The sequence below is a fragment of the Danio rerio genome, chromosome 20 (genome assembly GCF_049306965.1).
Source record: "Danio rerio strain Tuebingen ecotype United States chromosome 20, GRCz12tu, whole genome shotgun sequence".
In the NCBI taxonomy this organism is placed as follows: domain Eukaryota; kingdom Metazoa; phylum Chordata; class Actinopteri; order Cypriniformes; family Danionidae; genus Danio; species Danio rerio.
Genome location: NC_133195.1, coordinates 59053993 through 59079015, shown reverse-complemented (window position 1 = coordinate 59079015; position 25023 = coordinate 59053993). Strand labels below are relative to the sequence as shown.

At 39.2% G+C, this 25023-nt stretch overlaps 1 long non-coding RNA gene across 9 annotated transcripts in view; it reads right to left on the bottom strand.

Annotated features, from left to right (window-relative positions):
- Positions 1-11837: 11837 nt before the first annotated feature.
- LOC137488714 (uncharacterized) overlaps positions 11838-25023 on the bottom strand; it is a 32215-nt gene continuing 19029 nt past the window's right edge. For 2 of the 9 annotated variants that reach the window (XR_011007894.2, XR_012396255.1), the window contains 3 exons: positions 14801-15079; positions 13755-13846; positions 11838-13669 (listed from right to left, as the gene is read on the bottom strand). This is a non-coding gene — a long non-coding RNA (uncharacterized lncRNA). Of the gene's footprint in view, positions 13670-13754; positions 13885-13986; positions 15080-24036; positions 24212-25023 lie in introns of those variants that run through there. The other 7 variants (XR_012396251.1, XR_012396254.1, XR_012396257.1 and 4 more) reach the window with 6 other exon arrangements.

The window sequence follows — 25023 nt, the reverse complement described above, 5'->3', positions numbered from 1 at the left end:
GAAAACAAAGTTAAAATAGACAGGCAAAAAGAGAAACAAGGACATAGAACATTCTTGCAGTAAGCAGTTTTAACTTATTCATTAGTTAAAATCAATTCACAGTTAAATACTGAGAAACAGAATGATGAAAAGGATAAACGTTGGTCCATGATGAGACGGATTGGAAAGCAGAAATCCGAATCCTTCAGATCTGATGTGTATAGAGGAGTTACTAGTGTTTGATCAGCGATGCTGATTTGTGAGTAGCAGAAGTGCTCTTTTGAGGTCAAGAGGCAAGCAGAGTCCTGAAGTCAGCAGCTTCAGGTCTTTTAATGTGAATGTTCAAATCACCTAGCACCAACAAGGGAGTGTCATAATCAGAAAAAGATGAGAGAAGAACATCCAGTTCATCTAAGAAGGACCCTAATGTACCCGGTGGGCGGTAGATGACAACCACATTTATGTAGAAGGGGTGGATAATGGATACTGCATGGAATTCAAAGGAGCTGATTGTTGGCAGGGACGGTCTCAATGAATTTCCATTGGAAATCAGTAGTCCAGTCCCACCCCCTCTCCCTGTCTGACAAGGAGTTTGGGAAAAAGAGAAATTAGCAAAAGGAGCTGCATGTGTAGCAGTGTCCTCCGGTCTCAAACCAGGTCTCAGAGCCATGAAATTATAGTCAGAATGCGAAGCTATGGAGGTAATAAAATCTGCTTTGTTAGAAGCAGATTGACAATTCCAGAGGCCCACGGAGAGAGAGTTGTGAAATAGCAAATACATGTATTGAACGAAGGTTGTGAGGATTACACTTGCAGCGTACCTCCTGTGCTTTGCAAATGTTAGTAACAACAGGAATTAGTAAACATAATAAAAGTGCAATGAAAACAATAATAAGTGCAAAAATAACGCAAAATAAGTAAGTACTCAGGTGCTTTGTCGGTGTCTTTGCTTGGTGGAGTCGCGCAGGTAGCGTCGATGGCGAAGGTAGAGTCGATGGTCTTTACACTCAGTCTTCACACAAGCCTGCCGCAACTGCTGCCGCGGTGAGACTAGCTGCTTATACACTCCTGAGCGCTTTGATGATTGGATTCAGCGTGACACACACCGAGAGTAAAAACACCTGAAACTGCGGTGGGGGGCGCGAAACAGTCCGCACTCGACACACAAGCTCTTACAGTAACCAAGGAAACAGTGGGAAAACTTTACTAATACCATACACAGAGCTGAAAACAATTTTAAATGTCCTACAACCTAAAACAACTCTAAGTGTCCTCAAACCATACACAACAACTGAAAACAAGTATAAATGTACTTACACGATGTTGGTCTCGTTGCTAATGTGCTTCTCCAATTCATTACAATTTATTTTAAAAATTTCTTTTTATTTTAAAAATTGTATGCAAAGAATGTCCACAGAAAAAAGACACTTATACAGGTTTTAAAAACTTGGTGTCAATAATCTTCACTTTAGGGTGAACTTGCCTTTAAAAATCGCTGATTAAACTCCAACTCATTTTGCCATCATGTGAAAACAGTTGGGCCTCCTACAGTAGCTTGAGTCTTCTCCTTTGTTATTTAAAGCATACACATTACATGATGGTTGCTGTGAAGAGTCAGTTACAACAATAAAAATATTGTAAGCTATTGAAAAAAAAAAAAAAATATATATATATATATATATATATATATATATATATATATATATATATATATACATACACACATACATACATATATATATATATATATACATACATACATATATATATATATATATATATATATATATATATATATATATATATATATATATATATATATATATATATATATATACGCACAAATGTAAATATATATCTTTTTATATTTTCTTCGATTATTTGTCGGTTAGCGCAAATTTAAGATTTGCATTATGAGATAACATTAGCTTACTAGTAACCTGTGTGGGGCGGGCAGGGGCTGCATACTTTTAGAAGCACATTTTAACATATACATGTCAAAATACTTAAACAATTGTTCGATGTCATTTGTTTTCTTGCATCAGTCTGCTGTCTTCATAAACAAGATAATTAAATAACTTAAACTCAAAATAATCTTCCATGTTCGTTTATTGGACAAGTTGTACTGGTGTAGGAGAACACATTTCTAACATTCACGTACATCAAGGCACATTGTTGCACCTGTTCACTTTAACAGACAGGCCTACTGCTGTGGTCAATTTATTTTGCCCTCCCATTGCTTTACAATCATGTTTCTGAAAATTTTTACAGTGTTTCCTAAAAAAACAATGATTCTGGAGTCATAATAAGTTCTATTTATTGTTTATTTCATGAATAAAAGCTGCTTTTAATTTAAATAAAAATAAGGTCAGTATTATTAGCCTCCTTAAGAACATTTACTGTATATTTTTGATTTCCACAACAAATCTGTTACAAAATCAATTGACTATTTATTTCAACTTCCGTAGTTAACTGATTAAGTCTAAACTTTAACCTGACTAAAAGACTATAAAATACTTGAAGGGGCTTTGTCTGAATACAACGGTCATGCAAAATAACTAGTAAAATGTTCTGCACTGACTGTCAGCATGGGGAAGACAAAACAGTAGATATTAGAAACGAGTTGGTTAAACTATTATGTTTAAAAATGTGTTGTAAATAAATCATGTGTTGTAGACGCCAATCAGAAATGAATGAAGGCGAAACTAAACCAGTTGAATATGACTGACATGAGCTGACTGAAAACTACATTTGATCAATGTCTTACATCTGTTCATTGGTACTTGCTGACTATTTGTAAATTCAAGACTGCATTTCCTAACCGAGCCGTCAAATGTGTCATTAAGTTTGACATGTTTCCCCCTTATGCCGAGTTTAGACTGCGTGATTTTAGCCCCGATTTTGGCTCGCCGACAGGTTTTGAGAAATCGCTGACATGCCTGAAATCACAGGCAAATCGCTGCTCGTGCACGTGAGTGACAATCACACAGTTTGAACAATCAAAGGCGCGATCTGAGAGAATCGCAGATGAGTCGCCGATGCCCGCGAGATATTTGGCATGCTAAATATCTAGAGCTGTCAGCGATTCAAATCATGCCGTGTGAATTGAGTTATGACTGAAAATAACATCAGCGATCTCCTACAGCCAATAGGAGAGCAGCATTCACTTGCGTGTGAGTATACCTGCTGCAGGCCAGCGGGAGGCTGGGGGAGAAGGTAAAGCGCTCTTTTTCGGTTTATTTGGACCCACGAAATGGAGGAAAAACTAGTGGAGGTTTGACAGGACTCAGGAGCAACCGTGTCTGTTTGACGTTTCATACAGAAAGAAATTAGTTTATTATCAACGTTGAGGAGAAATGGCTAATTCCCTTTAAACCCAGGTGAGCAAACATGTACATGTTCTACCCCAATAAAGGCTTCTTTCTCGTTATGTTGTTAATAAAAAAAGACATACTACGTGTTTTTGGCTGTGAGACGTAGTTGGACGAAGTTATCGGTGATTCTTCCTATAGTAGTCATGAAATGTGAATGTCCCTGTCGCCGATCCATCTTGCAGTGTGAACAAAGCAGCGATGAAAATCATGCAGTCTGAACTCGGCATTACATGCAACTTTTGTAAAGACAGTTGCTGTGTAAGAATCCTTGCGTGTAAAATACACTTTAGAATGCTTAGTTTAAGCAAATTGGATAAACGCGATCAAGCGTGTTGACCTGAATGAAGAGTGACACATTTGACGGCTCAAAGGCAGAGGAATGCCTCTCTCTTGTGCTCTAGGTGTCACGAGCAATCGCTCCCTCGGGCACTTCCTCTGCTTTCGTGGCACTTTTCTTTCTGACAGTGCTGCACGCATCAGTTCCCCACATTCGTCAGAATTTGACACCCAAATTGACACATAAATAAAAGATTAAACTTCAGTCATGTTCATGTTGTGAAACACTATCAAAATGTCCACTGTTGATGATATTAGACTTCAGTTTTCAAATAGCGGTTTTAACACTTTTTATATATAGTTAGCGCTCAACTATGCAGAGACCATTTTTAATCAAAAATCTAGTGCACATAGTTTTACGTTAGGAAATGCAGTCTTGAATTTACAAATAGTCAGCAAGTACCAATGAACAGATGTAAGACATTGATCAAATGTAGTTTTCAGTCAGCTCATGTCAGTCATATTCAACTGGTTTAGTTTCGCCTTCATTCATTTCTGATTGGCGTCTACAACACATGATTTATTTACAACACATTTTTAAACATAATAGTTTAACCAACTCGTTTCTAATATCTACTGTTTTGTCTTCCCCATGCTGACAGTCAGTGCAGAACATTTTACTAGTTATTTTGCATGACCGTTGTATTCAGACAAAGCCCCTTCAAGTATTTTATAGTCTTTTAGTCAGGTTAAAGTTTAGACTTAATCAGTTAACTACGGAAGTTGAAATAAATAGTCAATTGATTTTGTAACAGATTTGTTGTGGAAATCAAAAATATACAGTAAATGTTCTTAAGGAGGCTAATAATACTGACCTTATTTTTATTTAAATTAAAAGCAGCTTTTATTCATGAAATAAACAATAAATAGAACTTATTATGACTCCAGAATCATTGTTTTTTTAGGAAACACTGTAAAAATTTTCAGAAACATGATTGTAAAGCAATGGGAGGGCAAAATAAATTGACCACAGCAGTAGGCCTGTCTGTTAAAGTGAACAGGTGCAACAATGTGCCTTGATGTACGTGAATGTTAGAAATGTGTTCTCCTACACCAGTACAACTTGTCCAATAAACGAACATGGAAGATTATTTTGAGTGTTTTGTCACCGGTATCGTTTTAAAAGAATCGATTAAGCACTGGTATAAAAAAAAAAAAAAAAAACACAAATGATACCCAACCCTACTTTGCAGTTACCTTGTCACTAACAGCTAGAGCAAGAAACAGCGCACTGGAAATACCAGCGGATGATTAGAATGCTGACAACGGTAAACAAACATTAATAGAAAAATTAGACTGTGTTTTTAAAAGAAGAAAAAGATCGACAGTACGAAGCGCGCACAGAGTTTGACCGGATTACAAAAGAAAGCAGCGTTTCCAAGGTGGACTACATTGTTGAGCTCGAACGTCGATACAACAGGCTACTAAAGTTCAAAATTGAGCTCCTAGATGCTGTACTAGATTTGAAATTACTCGATACTGCCAGTCTTATTGTTAAAGAGAAACAATTGTCGCTAACAGCTTGACCCACTATTTCTTTCACCAACATAAAATCAACCTTAAAAAGATTTAATGGAAATAGCATTAATTCACCACAAGAGGGCGCCAGTACTTTGCAGAACGCAGATGATGCTTACTACATAAGATAGTCAGGCAAACGGGGAACTAAGCTCAGGTACAAATCCCCTTAATAAATATGACAGAAGAACAAAATATGCTACTGTTGAAAATACACAGGAAATTTAGACATGCTTCAGCCGATAGACTAAAAACATTACTGGCCTGCTCAGCTGATCATGCTGATGAAAGCAACACTATTCTCAAGAACATTGTGAAGAACTGTGATACATGCAGTAGATACAGTAAGCCAAAACATAAACCTGTTGCAGGTTTGCCTATGGCATCAACATATGAGACTGGCAGTGGACTTGCATCAGCTTGGGCCTGGAATATGGTATTTGCATTATATTGACCACTTCACACGCTTCAGTGCAGGGAGTATCGTCACCTCAAAAAACCCAAGAGAGATAGAGAAGCACTTGATTCACTGTTGGATAAGTGTTCATGGTCCTTGATGCAGACTGTTTAGTGACAACGGAGGTGAATAATGAAGAAATCAGGTATTTGGCTGAGCATTTTAACATTGAAGTAAAAAAAAACTGCAGCCTACATGCCCATGGAGCAATGGCTTTTTAGAAAAGCATAATCAGACCCTCAATGAAATTTTGCTGAAGGTGAAAAAGGACAACTGTTACTGGAAAACAGCCCCTGACTGGGCATTGATGGCTAAGAACGCTATGCATAATGTGCACTGTTTCAGCCCTAACAAGCTAGTGCTTGGACAAAACCTGAATTTACCTTCAGTGCTCATTAGTAAGCCACCAACTCTGGAAACAAGTACAAGTAGCATTAACAGAAGCCAAATGCTCAGAAAGATTCAGAAGAGCACTTCGTAAGCAACTGCGACCTGTTCATGACATAGAGGAGACGGGGGACAAAGTATATTACAAGAGAATTGACTGCTGTGAGAGGAAAGGTCCAGGTGTGGTGTTAGGCCAAGATGGTGTGGTTGTATTTGTCAGGCATGGTGGAATCTATGTGCAGGTGCATCATAATAGACTAAGAAAGGTGGATGAACAACTAGCAGAACTGGAGGAGACAGAAATGCAAACAAAAGAAACTTCCAGAGGAAGACCAGCAGCAGATCTCAATAGCCGTGTTTCCACTATCGCGCCTAAAGAGAGCGAGCCAAGGCCAGACACGTTTCCACTGTCACTTCCGGGGCTTTCTTGGGGTCAGCGGCCGGCCTTTTTCATCCCGCCAAATACCTTGGGCTAAAGAGTGCCAGCTGGGGCTTGGGGGCAGAGTAAAAGGAGAGGCGGGCACAGTTTTCTGATCGCACACAAGTACATGCGCCAAACAAATAAATAAATAAATAAGGGAAAGAAAACATCTAGCCTTATGGGGTATTTTTGCGTATGATCACCCTTATGTTTCCCTTTTAAATGCAAGGGTGTTGCATAAAATATTTTTAATTTATAGTGACATTTCTGCGTCCTCATTGATGTTTCAATAACGCATAACAATCTTTACACCGTATTAAAAACACAGCAGACACTAAAGGTTTTCGAGACCTTTTGTCAAGTTTAGAAGGTGTATTTGTGCATGTTTGAATGCCTGTATGTGTGTGTGAGACCGAGAAAAAGAGCGCTATCTTTACAGCTGTGTTGATGCTGCGCGGCTTTTTACATTTCTTTTATTTTGGAGATAATACACAACATGAATACAACAGAAAAACATAAAACTGAACAAATTACGTGCCCACTTTCGTAGCCTTAAAACAATATAGTGTCATACCTTGTTAATATAGCCTAAACTGTTTTGAAATAAAATTTAAAGAATTACAAATATCGTATATAGTAATATTGCATTAAATAAATAAACCAATAGAAAATAAACAAAAGCTAGCTAGAACAATGTAGGTAGCCTATATACAATACATAAATCAAACCGTTAGTTTTAAAGCCACAAAACTTTCATTTTACAAAGGCTTTAGACATTTTTCCTATTTAGGGATTTTAGATATTTTCTAACAACAATAAACACCGGAGAGGTTTGAAATATTATTTATTAAGTATTTGGATACGATGATATTAATCAAATCGTGCAAACAGAGCATTTTTGGGGTGAGTGAAAGCAGAATCTAGCCTACTTTTTTTTCTGTCACCCAGTCCTGCGCAACGCGGCTTTAAACGCATCGGGGAAAACTGCAAATACAAAATGAGTTCCATATCCTCACACAAGTGTTTATGTTTTTATATGATATGGGCTAATTAATAAATGAAACTTTAAATGTAGAGCTTTAGTGAATACCTGCTGAGCGCAACAAATATGGCTATATTTTTTTAGGCTACTTGCTCTTATGTGCTGAAACACTTAACACGACGTCTATCAAAACAAGGATGTCATAAAATACATTTCATACCTAGTTAAAACTGAGAATTTCTGTGGCTTTATATTATGGAAGGTGCGCTCACTGTGCTGGGTCCCTCCGTTAGTGGCGAGAGCACTCGATGCACAATGCCAACAGTCAGTCGGTGAGTAAAACAAATGTAATGAATGGAAATACACAGGTCTGTGCGTATAGACAATGTACTGCTGTACAGTAACGGGTCATTTGTTTGTTTCGGTTGTCTTCATTTTAATGGTTTCTTTTCGTGATGATTCCATGGTGTGCTTTATCTGGCTGATTCCCGCTAAAGTGGGCGGGTTGTGTGACGTTTTATTCGGGGGTCATTCTGGGGGCGATGTTTGCGTGACGCGCTGCGAGCTACTAGCCCGACAGTGGAAACTCAACATAATTTTGGCCTCATTACTCATCTTCCGGGCGATTGGCACGGCCCGATAAAAGCCCTGGCTCGCACTGGCCCGATAGTGGAAATGCGGCTTATGACACAAAGTGAAGATGAGCAAACATCAAACAGTGCTGAAGATGGCAGTGTATCTCCTGCATCAGAGCTGCCCAGAGGGGATAATCTTGCTCAGGCACAGATGCCAAAGTATGCTCTCAGTCTGAGAGACTCAGAGAGAGACTGTATGGATATATACATTAAAAGCAACCAGAGACTCAGAGAGAGACTTTTTGGATATATACATTTAAAGCAACCAGATTTCCAGGTTTGAATGGTGAATTAGATTTCTCTTCTTTTTTGCAAAACAGTTTTTCTATAGTTTCCCAGAGATGGGTTGCAGCTGGAGGGGCATCCGCTGCGTGGGAAGTTGCTGGATGGGTTGGCGGTTCATTCCGCTGTGGTGACCCCGGATTAATAAAGGGACTAAGCCGATAAGAAAATGAATGAATAAATTTTTCTATAGATGCTTTACAGATTGTCATTATACATTGATGTATGTGTTTGTGTGTGTATATATATATATATATATATATATATATATATATATATATAAATGTATTTACCATATATATATTAATTTTCTCTCTCTTTTCCCATATATGCAAGTGGGTGTTTGTGTATCTATGCCGAATTTATGATGGTAGTAGAGTTTGTTTGTTAAATTATTTGAATGCCATTGTAGATGTTTAAATGAGTCATGTGACCGTAGTACTCAAAAGAGACTCTAGACGCACTTGATCACTGTTACCCTGATGAAGGCAGACTTCTGCCGAAACGCGTAGGTTTTTAGAGATTTAGCCATGTGAATAAAGGCTTTTTAATTTTTTCACTTTATTCGAGTGCCTTGGACTGATTCTTGTTGCTAATATGACGTATTGTTGATATTTTATTTAATTATTTTATATAAATATCTTTTTTTATTTTTTTTTCCTACAATTATTTTCTGTGTACTGCTTTTTTATATTATATGTATGTTACTTTGTTAACTTTATAACTGCTTTGGCAATACATTTGTAACAATTGTCATGCCAATAAAGCAATTATTGAATTGAATTGAGAGAGAGAGAGACGTGCACCAACTGACCAGCAGTTTGCCAGTATTTCCGGTTTTGACCGGACGAGAAGGGAGACGTGGGAAACACAATCTAGAGGTCTACATTCTTGCTGCCGTATTGCGAGAGCCGACCAGATTTCTTGCGGTGCATGAATGAATTTCCGAAAAAAACGCAGCAGCGGTCGGTAACTGGTGCAATTTGAAAGGGATCGGGCTCACAGTCAAACAATATCACTCCCGAGCCAACAAGCATGCGCACATCCACATGGATGCTGCTTTTGTGTGTTTTAATAAGAAAGAGAGCATAGTGCTGTGCGTCTCTCTCTGTGTGTGTGTGTGTGTGTAAGAATAAGAGAAAAAGAGAGAGAGCTTAAGTGCTGTCTCTCTCTGTGTGTGTGTGTGTGTGTGTGTGTGTGTGTGTGTGTGTGAAAGAGAGAGTGTAAGTGCTGTGTCTCTCTCTGTGTGTGTGTGTGTGTGAAAGAGAAAGCGAGAGTGTAAGTGCTGTGTGTCTCTCTGTCTGTGTGTGTGTGTGTGTGTGTGTGTGTGTGTGAATCTGAACATATCAGGGCTCGAAATTGCGACCATAAAATTGCGACCAGTTTTTACTGCAAAATGTTCACCACATGCCCAGATTTGGGAGACATTTACGCAGAATGCATCTCTGCACTTGAAACGTGAAACGCAGCGCTCAGGAATGGGTTAAAACAGTTGTCGTGTCAACTTACTGAAGTAAACAAAGCCAAGTTCACAATGCTTGCCCCACCTACACGCTCTTCTTATTGGCCCACTGCTCTAGCACTGAAATATCAGCTGTCAATCACTCAGTCAATGCCTTCTGGCTTGGGATGACAGAAAGCTACTACCGCGAAACATTGTAAAGCGCTGAAGATGAGAATGAAGATAACACTGACAGATTTTGTTTTAGAAACCATGACATCTACAGTTACAAATAATGACACATCTTACTAGTGATCATGTGCTGAATGTTAATCCACCATCTACACTTTTCCAGGAGTGGATAAAAGACTTCCGTTGGCTTCAACTCTGCTATGTAAAGTCTGTGGGATGGAGTTTTCAGGTAACTGTTTGCCACATCTAACATGAGAGCTTCTGTTTAATCCTTCATATAATCGCCAGATGCTGTCCGCCGTGCAACTGGCAGCTATATGTCAAATGTAACACCACGTACACCATCGCAAACGGCCTTACACTGACTAAACTAACATCGCTACTCATGAAAACTATTGCTATTAACATGTATGCATATAATAAGGTACAGTACATGTCAAAAACATCCGTGCAATATCAGACAGCACCCGTGAGAACAGCACAGTTATATCCTTAACAGATTTAGTCATGTCCAGCAGTGTGTGCAGGGCCGGTGAGCGCTCTGTGTACCTTTTGGTCACTCAGTTATGTTAAAAAAAATCATTTTCTTATGATAAAGGGATTTCGTTGAGACATATTTTCTTCACGCTTGCATAAATATTTTTTGGCTTGTTAGTTTGATTACTGCTGATTTCAAACGCAATACATGTTTGTATAACACTTGTAGTAAACGGTGCTTATAAGAGCGACTAAATTTTGGCTGATGCGCCTAAATTTTTAAAGTAAACCACATAACCAAGCAAAAAGGTTAATTTCAAGCCCTGCATATATTATGAAGGAATAATGTTTGACATTGACACAGGAGCAGATGTTACGGTGGTAAATCAGCAGAAACTGCGTTTAATGTTAAAGGCTTCAGAGGTAATGTGGAAAGACATACAGTTTATGATTTAATAATTTGTAAATTTAATCAAGATTCTAATAACTTAATCACAACAAAATATGCAGGCACAAGGCACAATATTGTAAAGCTGAGAAATAGACTGGTTAAAACGAGTAAGCTTTGAGCAGGAAATAAAGAGACTGAAACCAGTAGAGCAGAGCCTATTAAAGTCACTAAGATATGAGCAAAATATCAAATGAATGCTGCTAGAAGTAAACATGATTGAAAATAAACTGATAAATGGCAGTGTGAAATCAAAGGTGGTAATCCAGCACAGCAGAGACAATACCCTATTAATAAAAGAGTTCTGTCAGAAATATTATTTCAATAGAGGAATTACAGCAAAAAGGTATAATAGAAGTTGTTAATGCACAAAAATATTCCCCTACACAAACGGTTACAAAACCAGATGGAGGGTGGAGGTTAGAAACACATTATAAGGCATTAAACAAACAATTACAGAGAAGATTTCTCTTAAATGCACGAGATGCTACAGGAGCAGCCCCGGAGTAAAAATGTTAAAAAAAAGATGTTGCAAATGAATTTTGGTCTGTGCCGTTAGGGCCTGAGAGCAGAGCTCTCACAGCATTTACCTTTGATAATGAACTGTGTACATCAGGGTTCAACGCTAGGAATATTTACTACTGGCCCAATCGGGCCAGTGGTTCAGATTTTTACTTGCTCTGACAAAATTTTCTCTAGCCCCACCAAAAAAAGTTATCCATTTAGTTATTCAGCATAACTTTTCTTTGACAATTTAAAAATGATTTAATTTAAACACAATACTGATTAAGTCAAGTGAATGGTTTAGTTGAAAACTACAACAATTTTATGTTTTTGGTTTGTTTAACCCACCAAAATGCCTAATTTTAGAAAACGGCTCATTACATCAGTCTATAATACTGTCTACATTTTTATTTTTCATTTTCTTGTAAACCTAGATTTAAAATGCTTTTCACTTCTTGTTCTTGCTTGATCAGTCATCATAATAATCATATTAGCCTATGTTTTAATCAATTATGGTCTGAGTTTTTTTTTTTTTTTTAAATGTAGACTAAGAATGCTAAAGAAAGGGGGTCCGTGCAGGGGTGCATTTCTCGTCACAACACCGGGGCCGCAGTCGAAATGAACAAAACAAATGAACAAAACAATTGGCCTAATACAAAATATATGACTAAAATACAAACATTATCAGATGGTAATTGAGCAATTATTTTCAGTCAACAGATAAACAGCACGTGGTAATATTTCAGCATGCTTTCACTTTCAATTAAACATGAATTGCACATTTGATGAAAGAAATGACATGCTGCCCAACCGATCATTCTGTCTTCATTTAGCCGTATATATGGCCATTACACAACCATAATCCACTGTGATATAGCCTGCTTCCTTTGATTGTTTTATTTCACTACAATTGATCTGCTCAATCGAGAAAAGACCAGTTCATTCTGGCGATCTCAGACCCATTGATTTGACACGGACTCAAGCACGATGGCGGGATTCACATATGCCATGAACTGCTCTTACTGGGAAAACTAGACCTGTTACAAAATAAATGTATGGGCATAAATTATTAAGACCCCCTTTTATTTCTTTTTTAAATATTTGCAAATGATGTTTGGCAGAGCAAGGAAATGTTCACAGCATGTCTGATAATATTTTTTCTTCTGGGGAAAGTCTTATTTGTTTTAATTTGGCTAGAATAAAAGCAGTTTTTAATTTTAAACAAACATTAAGGTAAAAATTATTAGCCCCTTTAAGCTGTATTTTTTTCTCGATAATCTACAGAACAAATTGTTATACAAGAACTTGAAATAACCCTCACCTGCCTAATTACCCTAGTGAAGCGTTTAAATGTCATTTTAAGCTGCATAGAAGTGTCTTGAAAAATATCTAGTAAATTATTATTAACTGTCATCAAGGCAAAGACAAATTAAATCAGTTATTAGAGATGAGTTATCTATTATGATTAGAGATGTGTTGAAAAATCTTCTCTCCGTTAAACAGAAATTGGGGAAAAAAATAAATGGGGGCTAATAATTCAGGGGGGCTAATAATTCTGACTTCAACTGTTTATACACTATATAAAACTGTTAAACAAGTCCGTGAGAGCGTTACAGTGGTATAGTTAAACGTAAATCTGTTTCTCTGATTAACATTGAGTATCACTAAAGATTGATGAAACTCCACCACGACCAGTCTGAGAAACCTGAGGCACATATAAGAATCCTGGAGGAGTAGCTTCATTTAAACTAATATAGTCATTCTGTTAAAGCCAGGTTTTAGTGGGACAGAGTGCATTAAGGTTATTGGGTTCTTATTTTATTTACAAAAGAGCTTTAGGTGCGAGTGGCCTGATGTTTAGGAGATCAAGCTTTAAAAACGTTTTTTCTGATTTGATTCTTAATAGATTTTTTTCCAGAGCACATAGTGAATTTACTTCTTGATCTAATAATACGAGGAACAGACACAGTCTCTAGAAAAGCTTCTGTTCTTTAAATCATGTTATTAGCCATTTATTCAGAGCAAAAAGTCTACTGAACCTTTCATTTCTTCGGCAGCAAGTAGGAAGCGGTCCACAAACACTGATCTGCGTGTCGGTTGAGGCGCATCGAACAGTCTCAATCAGGCTCTTGGTATCTCTTTTCAGGATCTCCGCCTGCCACAGCCCGGTGTCTTTTGCCCCCGTGTGGAGGACGACAGTTTCGATGCTCTTGCTAGCGCTCAGGATAGAGCGTCCCTTAAAACAAATCAATGGAAAAAGCAGTGAGTGCATACATTGTTAGCTTTTAGCTATTTTAGCTATGTCGATTTGAAATACTCACTGTGTGCCGTCACCTCTGCATAAAATAGGCTGTTGCGTTGGTATCACAACGCAAATGCAGTAAGTGCTTTTTTTCGTCGTGCATGTTCACAGCTGGGATTCACAACAGGAGAAGAACAGCGCGTCAGGGTCTAGCAGGAGGGGTGTGTGAGAAGTACGGCTATGGTTTTTTGCGCACATACAGAGATGCGTCAGTTTGCTTTTTGATTAAACATTGCTTTCATCAGCGTTGGTTTGGTTGCAGATAAAGAATAACGTCTTTATTCTGGGATTACCACTCTTGAATAATACACTTGCATAAAGTAAATCATCTCAAAGCATTTACTGGGGCACTGGCGATTTTTACTGCTGCTCGTGCCCCAGTAAATTGGGTCTAGCGACGCCCCTGGGCATGACGAATGACAGAATCAGCAATGATTGCAACTTCGCTTTCCATCTGGCAGAGGGGTAAAAACGGTTCTCCACGTGTAGGAAAACCACCAGTTTAACCCAAAGACACCAGTCTGCCAGATGAACAAGAGCCGGAGTCAGAAACTCAAGAGAAAGTTTACTGAAGAGTTTGTGGTTTTTCAGCACTCACTCTGCTCTGCTTACCATCTCAAAACAACAATACTACTGTCACATAGCATTAACTGAGTCATACAGAGTGTTTTAACCGGAGTGGCTAAAAAAATTATACAATTTGTAAGTGTGTGTGTGTGTGTGTGCTCATTTCAATTGACCTATTTTTGTATAGCACTTTTACAATATAGATTGCATCAAAGCAGATTCACATAGAAGATTTAAGTAAATTGAAAGTGTCAGATCAGTTTACTGTGATTTAGGGTGCTTTCACACTTGGTTCATTTGCCTGGACCGTACCCCAGACCACCTCCTTCAGGTAGACTCTGGTACGGTTCACGGGTGCGCACCCGAGTTCAGAAGATAAGTTCACACTAGCTAAACGTACCATACAGTGACATCAAGCGAACCCGGATGCGGACCAAAAGTACTAGTGTGAAAGCACCTTTTATAATCACTACTGAGAGTCCAAACATTTTTAAAAACCTTGAGAGAAGCCAGGCTCAGTTGGGCACAACCATTTCTCCTCTGGCCAAACATCTTGTGCAAACCTGCTGTCTAGGCGTCGAAGGCTGGAGAATGCTGGATGTCAGCCAAGACTTGTCTGTCCCTGGAGTCTCATAGGAATCAGTCACATGCTCTCCACTCCTCCAAGAACACCACAGCAGGTGCTCAGTATACGGCCTGTTCCAGGATTATGGAAACCTTAGGATCATCTCTTCGCTGGTGTTGGATTGAATCAGTGGCGGTGCATAGTCTAAGGGCCTGGGGATGAGTATACCCAGGTGGAAATAGAGAATAAAGAGAATAATTAGCGTAGCTGCAGTTCATAGTGTATATAAATGAGATGCAGAAACCTGTGTGAAGCACATTCCTGTATCATACCGCAAAGTGATGCACTAAGTGTATGCTTTATAAAAACAGATAGGTCTTTACTTCAGTTTTAAATTGAGTGTGTCTGAGCCTCAGACATTAACAGGAAGGTTATTCTAGAGTTTAGAAGCCCTGAGTAATGAGATCTTAACGGACACGGGCTGCTGTTTTGAAAGCGCGAGTATGACTATTATACCTTGGTGTAGTTTTATTCGCTCTAGCCTTTTTTAATTTGATGGGTGCCACAGAATTTAGTGTGCTAGGAAAGATGGCATCCATACTGCTGGTTACTACATCAAGATCATTTGCATTTGCAGATGCATTTCGAAATAAAGTTCATAACTTCATTTTGCACAAACCTAACAGGCATACAGTAACGTCAGCCAATCACAGGGTGAACACTGGAGTCGCGCTGCTACCGGAGCTCATACTTATTATTTCAAGTTAGTAATCCTGCTATATATCCATTACAAAGCATGCATAACACTTCCTTCAAGCATATTTCTTACCTGTTGTCCAGTTGTGTTTGTGTTGAAGGCCGCAGAGGCCAAATTGCCTATTGTGGTCATTTTATGTACAAACGTGCACTGCACATGTGCAGAAGGGTCGGCCAGCAGGAGATCCTATTTGTTGTATGTGAGGGGTGAAAAGTGAGATTTCTAACCTGATCGACTTATTTTTTAAATGTTTGTCTATGCTTACCTTCGCCACGATTTAAGCCATAGTGGGCGGAGTCACTTACTATAAATAGTGACTAGTGATCCGTTCAGTGTGGGAGTTTGAAGTGTGAGTAGTGGCGTAAAGGTTAGTTGAGGTATTAAGTCTGAATAGTGAATATTTTGTATATATGCATTTTGTAACCTAATTGTCCTTATTTTTTTATTCGATGCACATATATATATATATATATATATATATATATATATATATAGAGAGAGAGAGAGAGAGAGAGAGAGAGAGAGAGAGAGAGAGAGAGAGAGAGAGAGTCTATATTTTTGGGATTTTGGGATTTAACACTGTAAATAAACGCACTTTTGCACCATGGAGATACAACGGCTGGGCACTGAGCGTCTGAATAGTACATAGGCCCTAAGGGAATTAGTCAATTTACTCTTTTTCTCCAGAATGATTCACGATTTTGTGTCTAGATATGGCCAAAAACTTACAAAACTTTGCACATGACCAGAAATGGCTAAAGTTTACGTTTGTTATGCGTTTATGAAGCGAGTTTGGCAAAATGACTCGACAGCACCACCTATGCACATTTGACAGACTGGCCCCCAAGCTACGATTTATGCACACGTCAAACATGCCAAAACCTACAAAAAAAAGTTTTTTGAAGCATATTTTCAAACCCAACAGAAAGTCCGATATTTTGAACTTGAGCTGAAAAAGTGCCATTTTTTTTTCGCCATTTCCAGGCATTTTATTTTAACAAACTCCTCCTAGGGATTTTAGCCAATCAATGCCAAACTTGGGTTTTGTCAATTAAAGACTTTGTTAAATTGCTAAGATCTAGAGATTTTGTTAAAAGGTGTGTCCATGGCGGCCTCTCCAACTTTGACAATTCGCCACGAAACAGGAAGTTGTTAAAACTCAGGCATGCCATTGTCTGATTTCCCTCAATTCACATTTGATCAAAGCCCTGACCTGAACACGTTTACTTGCCAATATCCAGTTAGTTATAGTGCCACCTGCTGGCAAAAGGAAATGACATTTTACAGTATAACCAACTTTTCCCAGAAATTTTATGTGTAAGAATTGAAATATTACCAATATTTTTGATGTCTTTGACAATTCAAAACATGAGCTGAAAACAGGGCCAATGGACTCCACAACCCACCAGGGGGGTATGCGGGAAAAACCAGTTCCTGCTGCATTTGCATCTGAGTATGCTGAAACTCAGCTTCATCCCCCCAACTCACGCATATGGTCATTTCAATGTTTGAACGTTCTAGATTAACCAAACTGACTTTAACTATCATGTTTGATATCATTTGAAATGTCTCAGTGCGATTGGTACAATGGTCTCATTCTCTCAGAAACAGACATAATCAACACAATAAATATATAACTTCAGGCATCTTTTGAACCACTGTGAAGGGTGTGACTTTTTCCTTTTGTTATACATTCACACCCCCTTCCTTGAGGGAATTCTTGGATTATTTAAGGTAAGGGTTGAGAAAAACTCTCAGGCTCCCAGGCTCCACGTTATGTAAAATGTACACGTTATGTAAAAGTCAGGAATGCATCTTTTAATCTTGGATTTATCTTTGATAATTTGATGTTTTGTATTGATCGTTTATGAATTGACTGATTGAATTTGGCATAATACATTTACCTGACTAATAAATTATGTTTTGAATTATTCAAACCTCGTGTTATTATCACTGATAAATGTTGTTGTCCATAGCACTACAAGCCACTGTACAGGTTAGTAACGGACTAAAACATGTTAGACGGAGCAGCGTGGCACGCTATACAATGTTGGTAGAGATCCGACTAGCAAATTGGCATTTATTCATGTATACTTGGACTGTAAAAGGCCAACTATTTAGAACAACAAAATATTGTTGAAACTACTTTAAATGTGGATATTTAGGCCTTCATCTACAATAGTATAATCCTGCGCGATTATTATTAAAATACTTTGTCCTGATTAAGTAGATAACAGATCCATGGGGACCACATAAAAATCTCCTAAATTGAGTAAGTAGGGTTCTGCCTTTTAAGGAGAGTGGTTAATCGCCTATGTTTAATGACCAAGACTGACAAGCTTGTATTAAGAGATTGTATACCCGGCCGGTGCAAGACTCGAGATGCTATCGGAATCTGAGTAAATGAGAATAAGGTATAATAACAAATCAAAAGAATATTCAATCATAATCTAAAATAATGTGAAAGGAAACAAAATAATCTTATCAATGTTTTATAATTGGAGTCAGATAAAACGAGGATAAATACATTAATATTCTAAACCACCTCATACTAAATTGGAGTCAGATATGAGTTAAGTTTAATATAAATCAACATTGTGCACTGGAAAGACCGACCATGCAGTGAACCTTCATCCACCATTGGATACCGTCATTGGACCAACTGGCTGGACCCTACATATGCTATAAACACAAAATTTGGGTGGCGTTATCTGAAAGCTCTAGCGATGATGTATTGTGAACATCTTAAATTTTTGCCTTAGGGCATGTCCGTGGCGGCATGACAAACCTCAGTGATTTGCCATGAAACGGGGAGCACTTATAACTCACCTACACAATGTATGATCTGCCTGAAACTTCACATGGTTGATAAAATTCCTCTCCTGAAGAAATCTACATGCCAATAGAGTCAGTCATAGCGCCACCTGCTAACAGAGGGAATTTTGGCTTATAACTCAGCCACACAATGTCTTACCTGCCTAAAAGTTCACGCGCGATAAGATTAATCTTCTGAAAAATCTACACGCCAACATTGAGTCACAGTCATAGTGCCACCTGCTGGCAGAAGGATATATATTTATATATCTGTGTAAATTATTATTGTCATTGTAAGGCCACCAGGCGGCGGTGAGCCTGGTTGTTAGGTCCCTTTTGTTGCTGCTGGGAGCCTTAATTTTTATTTTATACTTCTACCCATTAACAACGCCTAAGTGTTATAAGTGGTGTCAGAAGTGGGATGGCCTTTTGTAGAAAGGTGACTTACGGAAAACAGATGTGTTTGCGGTCACAAAAACCTGTGCGGGAGGAGATGGAATGGGACACTATGGATGAAGAGGAGTCAGCCAGTGCAGAGGAAACTAGATCCCCTCGAGTCAAACCTGCATCGTAGGGTATGGAGAGCGATGTGTTGGCATTGTTAAGGACTTTTCTGACAGCTCAGTCGAAAAGGGAGGAAGGCCTCATCTATGAGCTGCTGGGGTTGCGAGGATCACTGTAACGTTCAGCTACACCAGACACTTTACCAAGCCAAAGCCTATGCCTCAATCTACCCACACATGCAGCTTCACCAATTTAGGGAGTGTCAGCCACGCAAAACCAGACACTGTCGACATTGAGGGTGGCAGACCTACCACCAACACGACCAGTCACAGATGCCAGCATTTGAAGAAAGAGGGGACGTGGAGAGCTACATATGTCACTTTGAGCATCTGGCAAAGACTTAGGGTTCTGCTGGAGGAGAAATGGGAGTGTCGACTGGTCCCCCTTCTCACTGGAATAGTGCTGGAGGAGTACCTCGCGATGGACAAAGATTAGGCGAAAGTCGATGAAAATCTTCGAGATGCGCTGATGGCGAAGTTCAACTTCTTACCAGAAACCTACCGACAAAGATTCCGGCAGATGCAAATACCTGCTGGAGAGACACAGACAGAGACATACAAATGACTCAAGGGGCTCTACAAACACTGGGTATGACCAGATTAGTGCACTAAAGTGCAGACAGGAGAGGCTAGCGTACTGGAGCAACTACTACGAGTGCTTCCGCATGAGGTGCGGACCTGGGTGAGAGAGAGCATGAGCCAACTGACAGACTGAACACAGCAAGACCGGCAACGCAGTACATAAATGCATAGAGGAGGTCAGATGCATGCACGGGCTACACCAAAAAATACTATCCTACCACTGAGGTGACTTGTGATCAATTATCAACCATACTTGATGTCAGTGGGGATGGTGGATGCATTACCTGTGGGTATGGTTTTGGGATGGGACCTACCCGTGTTGAAGGAACTGTCAAACCATACTGTTGAATGTACCAATATGAATGCTGTTATGTCATGTCCTGTGCTAACACACAATCCAGAGTGGGTTTAGAACCCTTACCTACCATGGATGATAGTCTGATGCAAGGTGAGGGAGTAAACCTAGAAAGTCAAGATGACAGGGCTGCCTAGAGAAACAATTAGGTTCAGCCATTGTAAGTGTCAACTGAGGGGTTGATGGTAACTAAATGGGACATTAATGAAAATTTAGCACAATTACAGGCTGAAGATGAAACACTGCAACCTTTGTTTGCCAAAGTGTGTGAAGGGAATAAGCAAATTGACACACATATGCTCCGCATATGCGGTTTTGCAGAAAACCAGTTCTGTTCACAGGTCATCATGAGCTCCATTTTAACCATTACCTGTCATCGCTACTCCATTCAAGCAAATTGCAATAGACATTGTTGGGCTGCTGGAGCAAAGCAGCACAGGCAACAAATAAATCCTAGTCATCTGCAACTATGCAACACGCTACCCTAAAGCCTTCCTTCTACACAGCACCACAACTGTTAAAGAAATCACTGCATTGCTTTAACTGTTTTCTAGAGTTAGATTTGAAGAGGAGATCATCACTGATCAGGGGACCAAATTCACATCTGGATTGATGCCTTTACTACACCAGCAGCTGGGTATCTGTTCAATCTGCATAAGACCTTACCATACACAGACTGATGGATTGGTGGAAAGATTAAATCAAACCTCCAAAAGTATGTTGAAGTTCGTGAGTGAAAACAGCAAGGATTGGGAAAAATGGCATACAGAGAGGTGCCACAAGCATCAACAGGCTTCCCACCATTTGAAGTTCTCTAGGGATGGCAGGTGCAAGGTCCCCTGGACCTAGTGAAAAGGAGTTGTAAAGCACCAAGCACTGCAGCGGAAGAAGAGACTAATATCATAAGGTTTGTCTTACAGATGAAAGACCTCCTTGACAAGTATCATGAACAGGCTCAGAGAATCTGGAGAATGCCCAGAAGAACCAAAAGCTGTAGTAGGACCAGTGGTCCCAGTGCAGAGAACATCAACCAGGACAGAAGGTGTTACTATTAACATTTTACAACAAGCTCTTTGCAAATTGGCAGGGTCTATTTGAGATCATCAAGAAGGGTCTTGTTACCCAAAAGGTATGTCACTCCGACAAAGGGAAGTCAAACATACCATGTCAACCTCTTGAAAGAATGGCAGGAACGGTAACCTAAATTGAAGAAGGTTCTGTTGGAGACACAGGGTGGAAACACCAGAAGAGAAGGATGAAGACAAAGTTGATGTTGAGACTGTGGAACATTCCCAGTCAATGAACCTGGATCATCTTGAAGGAAAACAAACAGCTGTACAGGTAGAGATGAAATGGTGTAAAACAGGTACCCTGAGTTGCTAAGGGAACAACCTGAGGACAAACATTGTAGAGCACAAAATTTGACTGACCCAACACCAATTCGTCAGACCATATCTTGTGCCTAAGAGGCTGGTAACACCATTGACAAAGGAGATTGAGGTGATGTTGGACATGGGCGTGATTGAAGCATCAACTAGTGCCTGGAGTAGCCCAATAGTCCTTGTGCCCTAGAAGGTTGGTACATTGAGGTTATGCTTGGACTTTAGGAAGCTGAATGCAGTGTACAAATTCAACGCCAACCCGATGCCACGCATTGATGAGTTGGTCGAGAGGATAAGGCGGGTTAAGTATGTAACCACCTTGGACCTCTGTAGAGGCTATCGTCAGGTGCCACTGGAGAAGATGTACCAAGGAGGAGGTACAATCTTTTCTCGTAATGTATGGATGGTATCGCAGTTTTATTCTCTCTGAAAAAGCTGTACCTTTGACAAATCTAACTGCTAAGGCAGTGAGAAATCTAGTGCCTTGGACAGAGTATTGTTAAAAAGCTTTTACACTTAAAGGAACTAATGTGCACCTTTCCCAATTTGCGAAGCTCAGACTTCACCAGGATATACCTTGTGCAGGTGGATGCTTCAGCTAGAGGGATTGGAGCAGTATTGTTGCAGGAGGATAGAGGACAGGAACACCCCATTCTATATCTGAATCGGAAGCTTTTGCCATGAGAAACACGATATTTCACCATCGAAAAGGGTTGGCTATCAAGTGAGCACTAGAAAGGCTTCACTACTACCTGATGGGTAGAGAATTTATCCTGTAAATGGATCACAGGGCACCAACCTGGATCAACACTATGAAGGATCAGAATTACGTGGGTGACCAGATGGTACTTGTCACTACAGCCCTTCAAGTTCCACATTCGCTTTAAGGCTGGATAGCATCATGTCACCGCAGATTACTGGTCACGATTGACAGATGTTAACAATCCAGGAGAGGTGGGAGGAAATGTGACAAAGAAGATTGTCACTGGCCTGCGGCAGAACTGCTCATAACGATTTCATATCGCACAAACACGACATGCATACAGTTAAGTCAGCCAATCACAGGGTGCAGACTGGAGTCATTTCAAGTTACTAATCCTGCTATATCTCCATTATTACAAAGCATGCATAACACTTAGATCAAGCATATTCCTTACCTGTTGTCCAGTTGTGTTTGTGTCGTCTTGCGGATCTTCCAGGCTGCGCCATGATGACTACTGAAGGCCAAAGGGGCCAAAATGTCTATTGAGGTCATTTTATGCACAAGAGTGCACTGCGCATGTGCAGAAGTGTCGGCCAACCGGAGATCCTATTTGTTTTATGTGAGGGGTTGAAAAGACTGGGGAAAATGGAAAAATGAGTTTTGGTGAAGAATGCAAATTAATTATTTGTTTAAAGTGTCTAGTAATACAAATGTGTAAAAAAGGTGAGATGCTTACCTGAACGATTTATGTTTTAAATGTTTATGTCCATACTTGCCTTAAACTTGCATTTCACAGGGCTTAGGCCAGTGGTTTCCAACCTTTTATTTTTTTTTGCCTGAGACCCCCTTTTCCCCTGAAAATATTGCAAGGACCCCCCTCCACATTTAATGATATGATCGCTCGTATAGGTTTGCAGTAATGATGACAAAAGTTACTGCTTACAAACAAACGGTATGGTTATTACTAAATCTAAATATGTTTATGCACAAGTAATAGCCTGTTTCCCTGAGATGGGTTTGGGAATAATAGTCTAACGTATAAATATAAAAGCAAAACATCAGTAGGCCATTTGTAACTGAAAAACATAAGCCTTTGGCCTTTCAATTGGCCCTATTTGAAAATCAATAACAAAAATACTATTACATACAAAGACTATTACATTTACTACTTGCATGGTATTTGTTATACTTTATCAATCAGTGTGAGGATTGCTGCGAGGCGAATCAGTGAGACTGTCTTTTTTGTGGAGGACGGATTACAAATTTGTCAAATTTTGGTCAGCTAGGGCAGTGGGTGTTTTGTAGGTTGCTATGCAACCATCAGATGTTTTCTCAGAGGATGACAAACTGACAAAACATTGCTGTCGCTCTGATAAAAGTTTTATTTATGGAGAAAAATATAAAACACTGCAGTGTTGGTTGTGTTCTGTGTTTGTCCAAGAAAATTAGTCTTACCGAAATTTGAATATTCCATACAAGCTGAAGCTGATAGGCCAATTCTTGCCACGTGACTCGCAGTGCTCAAGTGACTAAAGCGCAGGGGCAGACCATTAGAAACAATGTTAGAGACAGACCATTTAGAAACAGGTGATTAAGAAAGTAAACCTTTGGATTTTATACAGCTGTCCCCCCCTTTTACAGCTGTCCCCCACTTTTAAAATGTCCACTACGCCCCTACAGACGCAAGTGAGAGAACACGGTCATTTTTCAAAATAAAAGACTTTATAATAAATAATAAATAAAATTGAAATAATTAATGATTATTAATCACTGGTACTGGTACTAAATTATCCACGGACTGGTGGCTGAGGACCACTAAGCTAGAGGATAAAATGAACTAAGGCAACTTGACCGTTCTTCTAATTGTTCACTGCTAATTTTTTTTTAAAAATATGACGCGACCCCCCACAAAGCTCGCTGAGGCCCCCTGCTGCTTTATTTTATATAAATATTTTCTCTACTTTATTTTTGGTATTTTTGGATTGGACAATTTTGCACTATGAATATACGCACCTTTGCACTATAGTGCTCCGTTGGCTGAGCAATCATTTTTCCCTGTTTCACACATCTACCCATCAACAACGCCTCTGTGTGACAGCCTAATTCCAAACAATATCTTCCAATGATTACTCAGGCGTCACATACAAAATCACACAGCCAACTGTGGTATTCAGGGCAGACCCCAGACCTGTAATACAGATCCACAAATGAATAAAATAGACAGACACACAGGTTTATATGCTTTATGAGGACCAACTTTACAGTCATCACCTGTGGGGACCACCCTTTCTAAAGGTTTCAGAGGTGTGAAAGAAATCAGGAAGATTAATTTAAGCTTGTTTAGCCTATACATGACTTCAAATAGCTGAATTTATGAAGTAGTGATTTGATAATCGTTTATAGGGACTTAGAAAAAAAACGGATGAATGTCACATACAGGGACCTCAGATGCATATTATCTGCATAATACACATTACGCTTCTTTATGATTTGTGGGGATTCTGGGAACATGCATTCCTTTTTGACATGTGGGGGACTCTGCAAATCAATGTATTTTGCCAATAATAGGCATGTACATCAATGAATGTCAGAGTGCATGTCAATTTGCCCTTAAAAAGCATTTCATAACGACCAAAGCAGATTTAAAATGTTTATCAGTAGCACAACAGTGCAAATCTGAATTTATTTTAGATTAGTTTATGTAAAGAGAATGCACTGAGATCTGCAAACAGTGGCAGAGAAGCAAAGCTTCACTCTTACACCAAGGCATGGTTTTACAGACAGGGCTTAGCTTGAGCTAGGTCAATGCCTTAGTTGGAGTATTTAAACAACTAGTGAAATGCCTTTGAATAAATAAATAAAAAGACAAAAACTTCTGCTCAACATGTAGAATTTCGGTTGTATTGACTAATGGATAGTTCTTACATTTCAGTGACAGAAGTGATCTGGTGTTGCATGACCTTAATTCACATAAACTGTATGCGAGTAGTAAAAATGAGC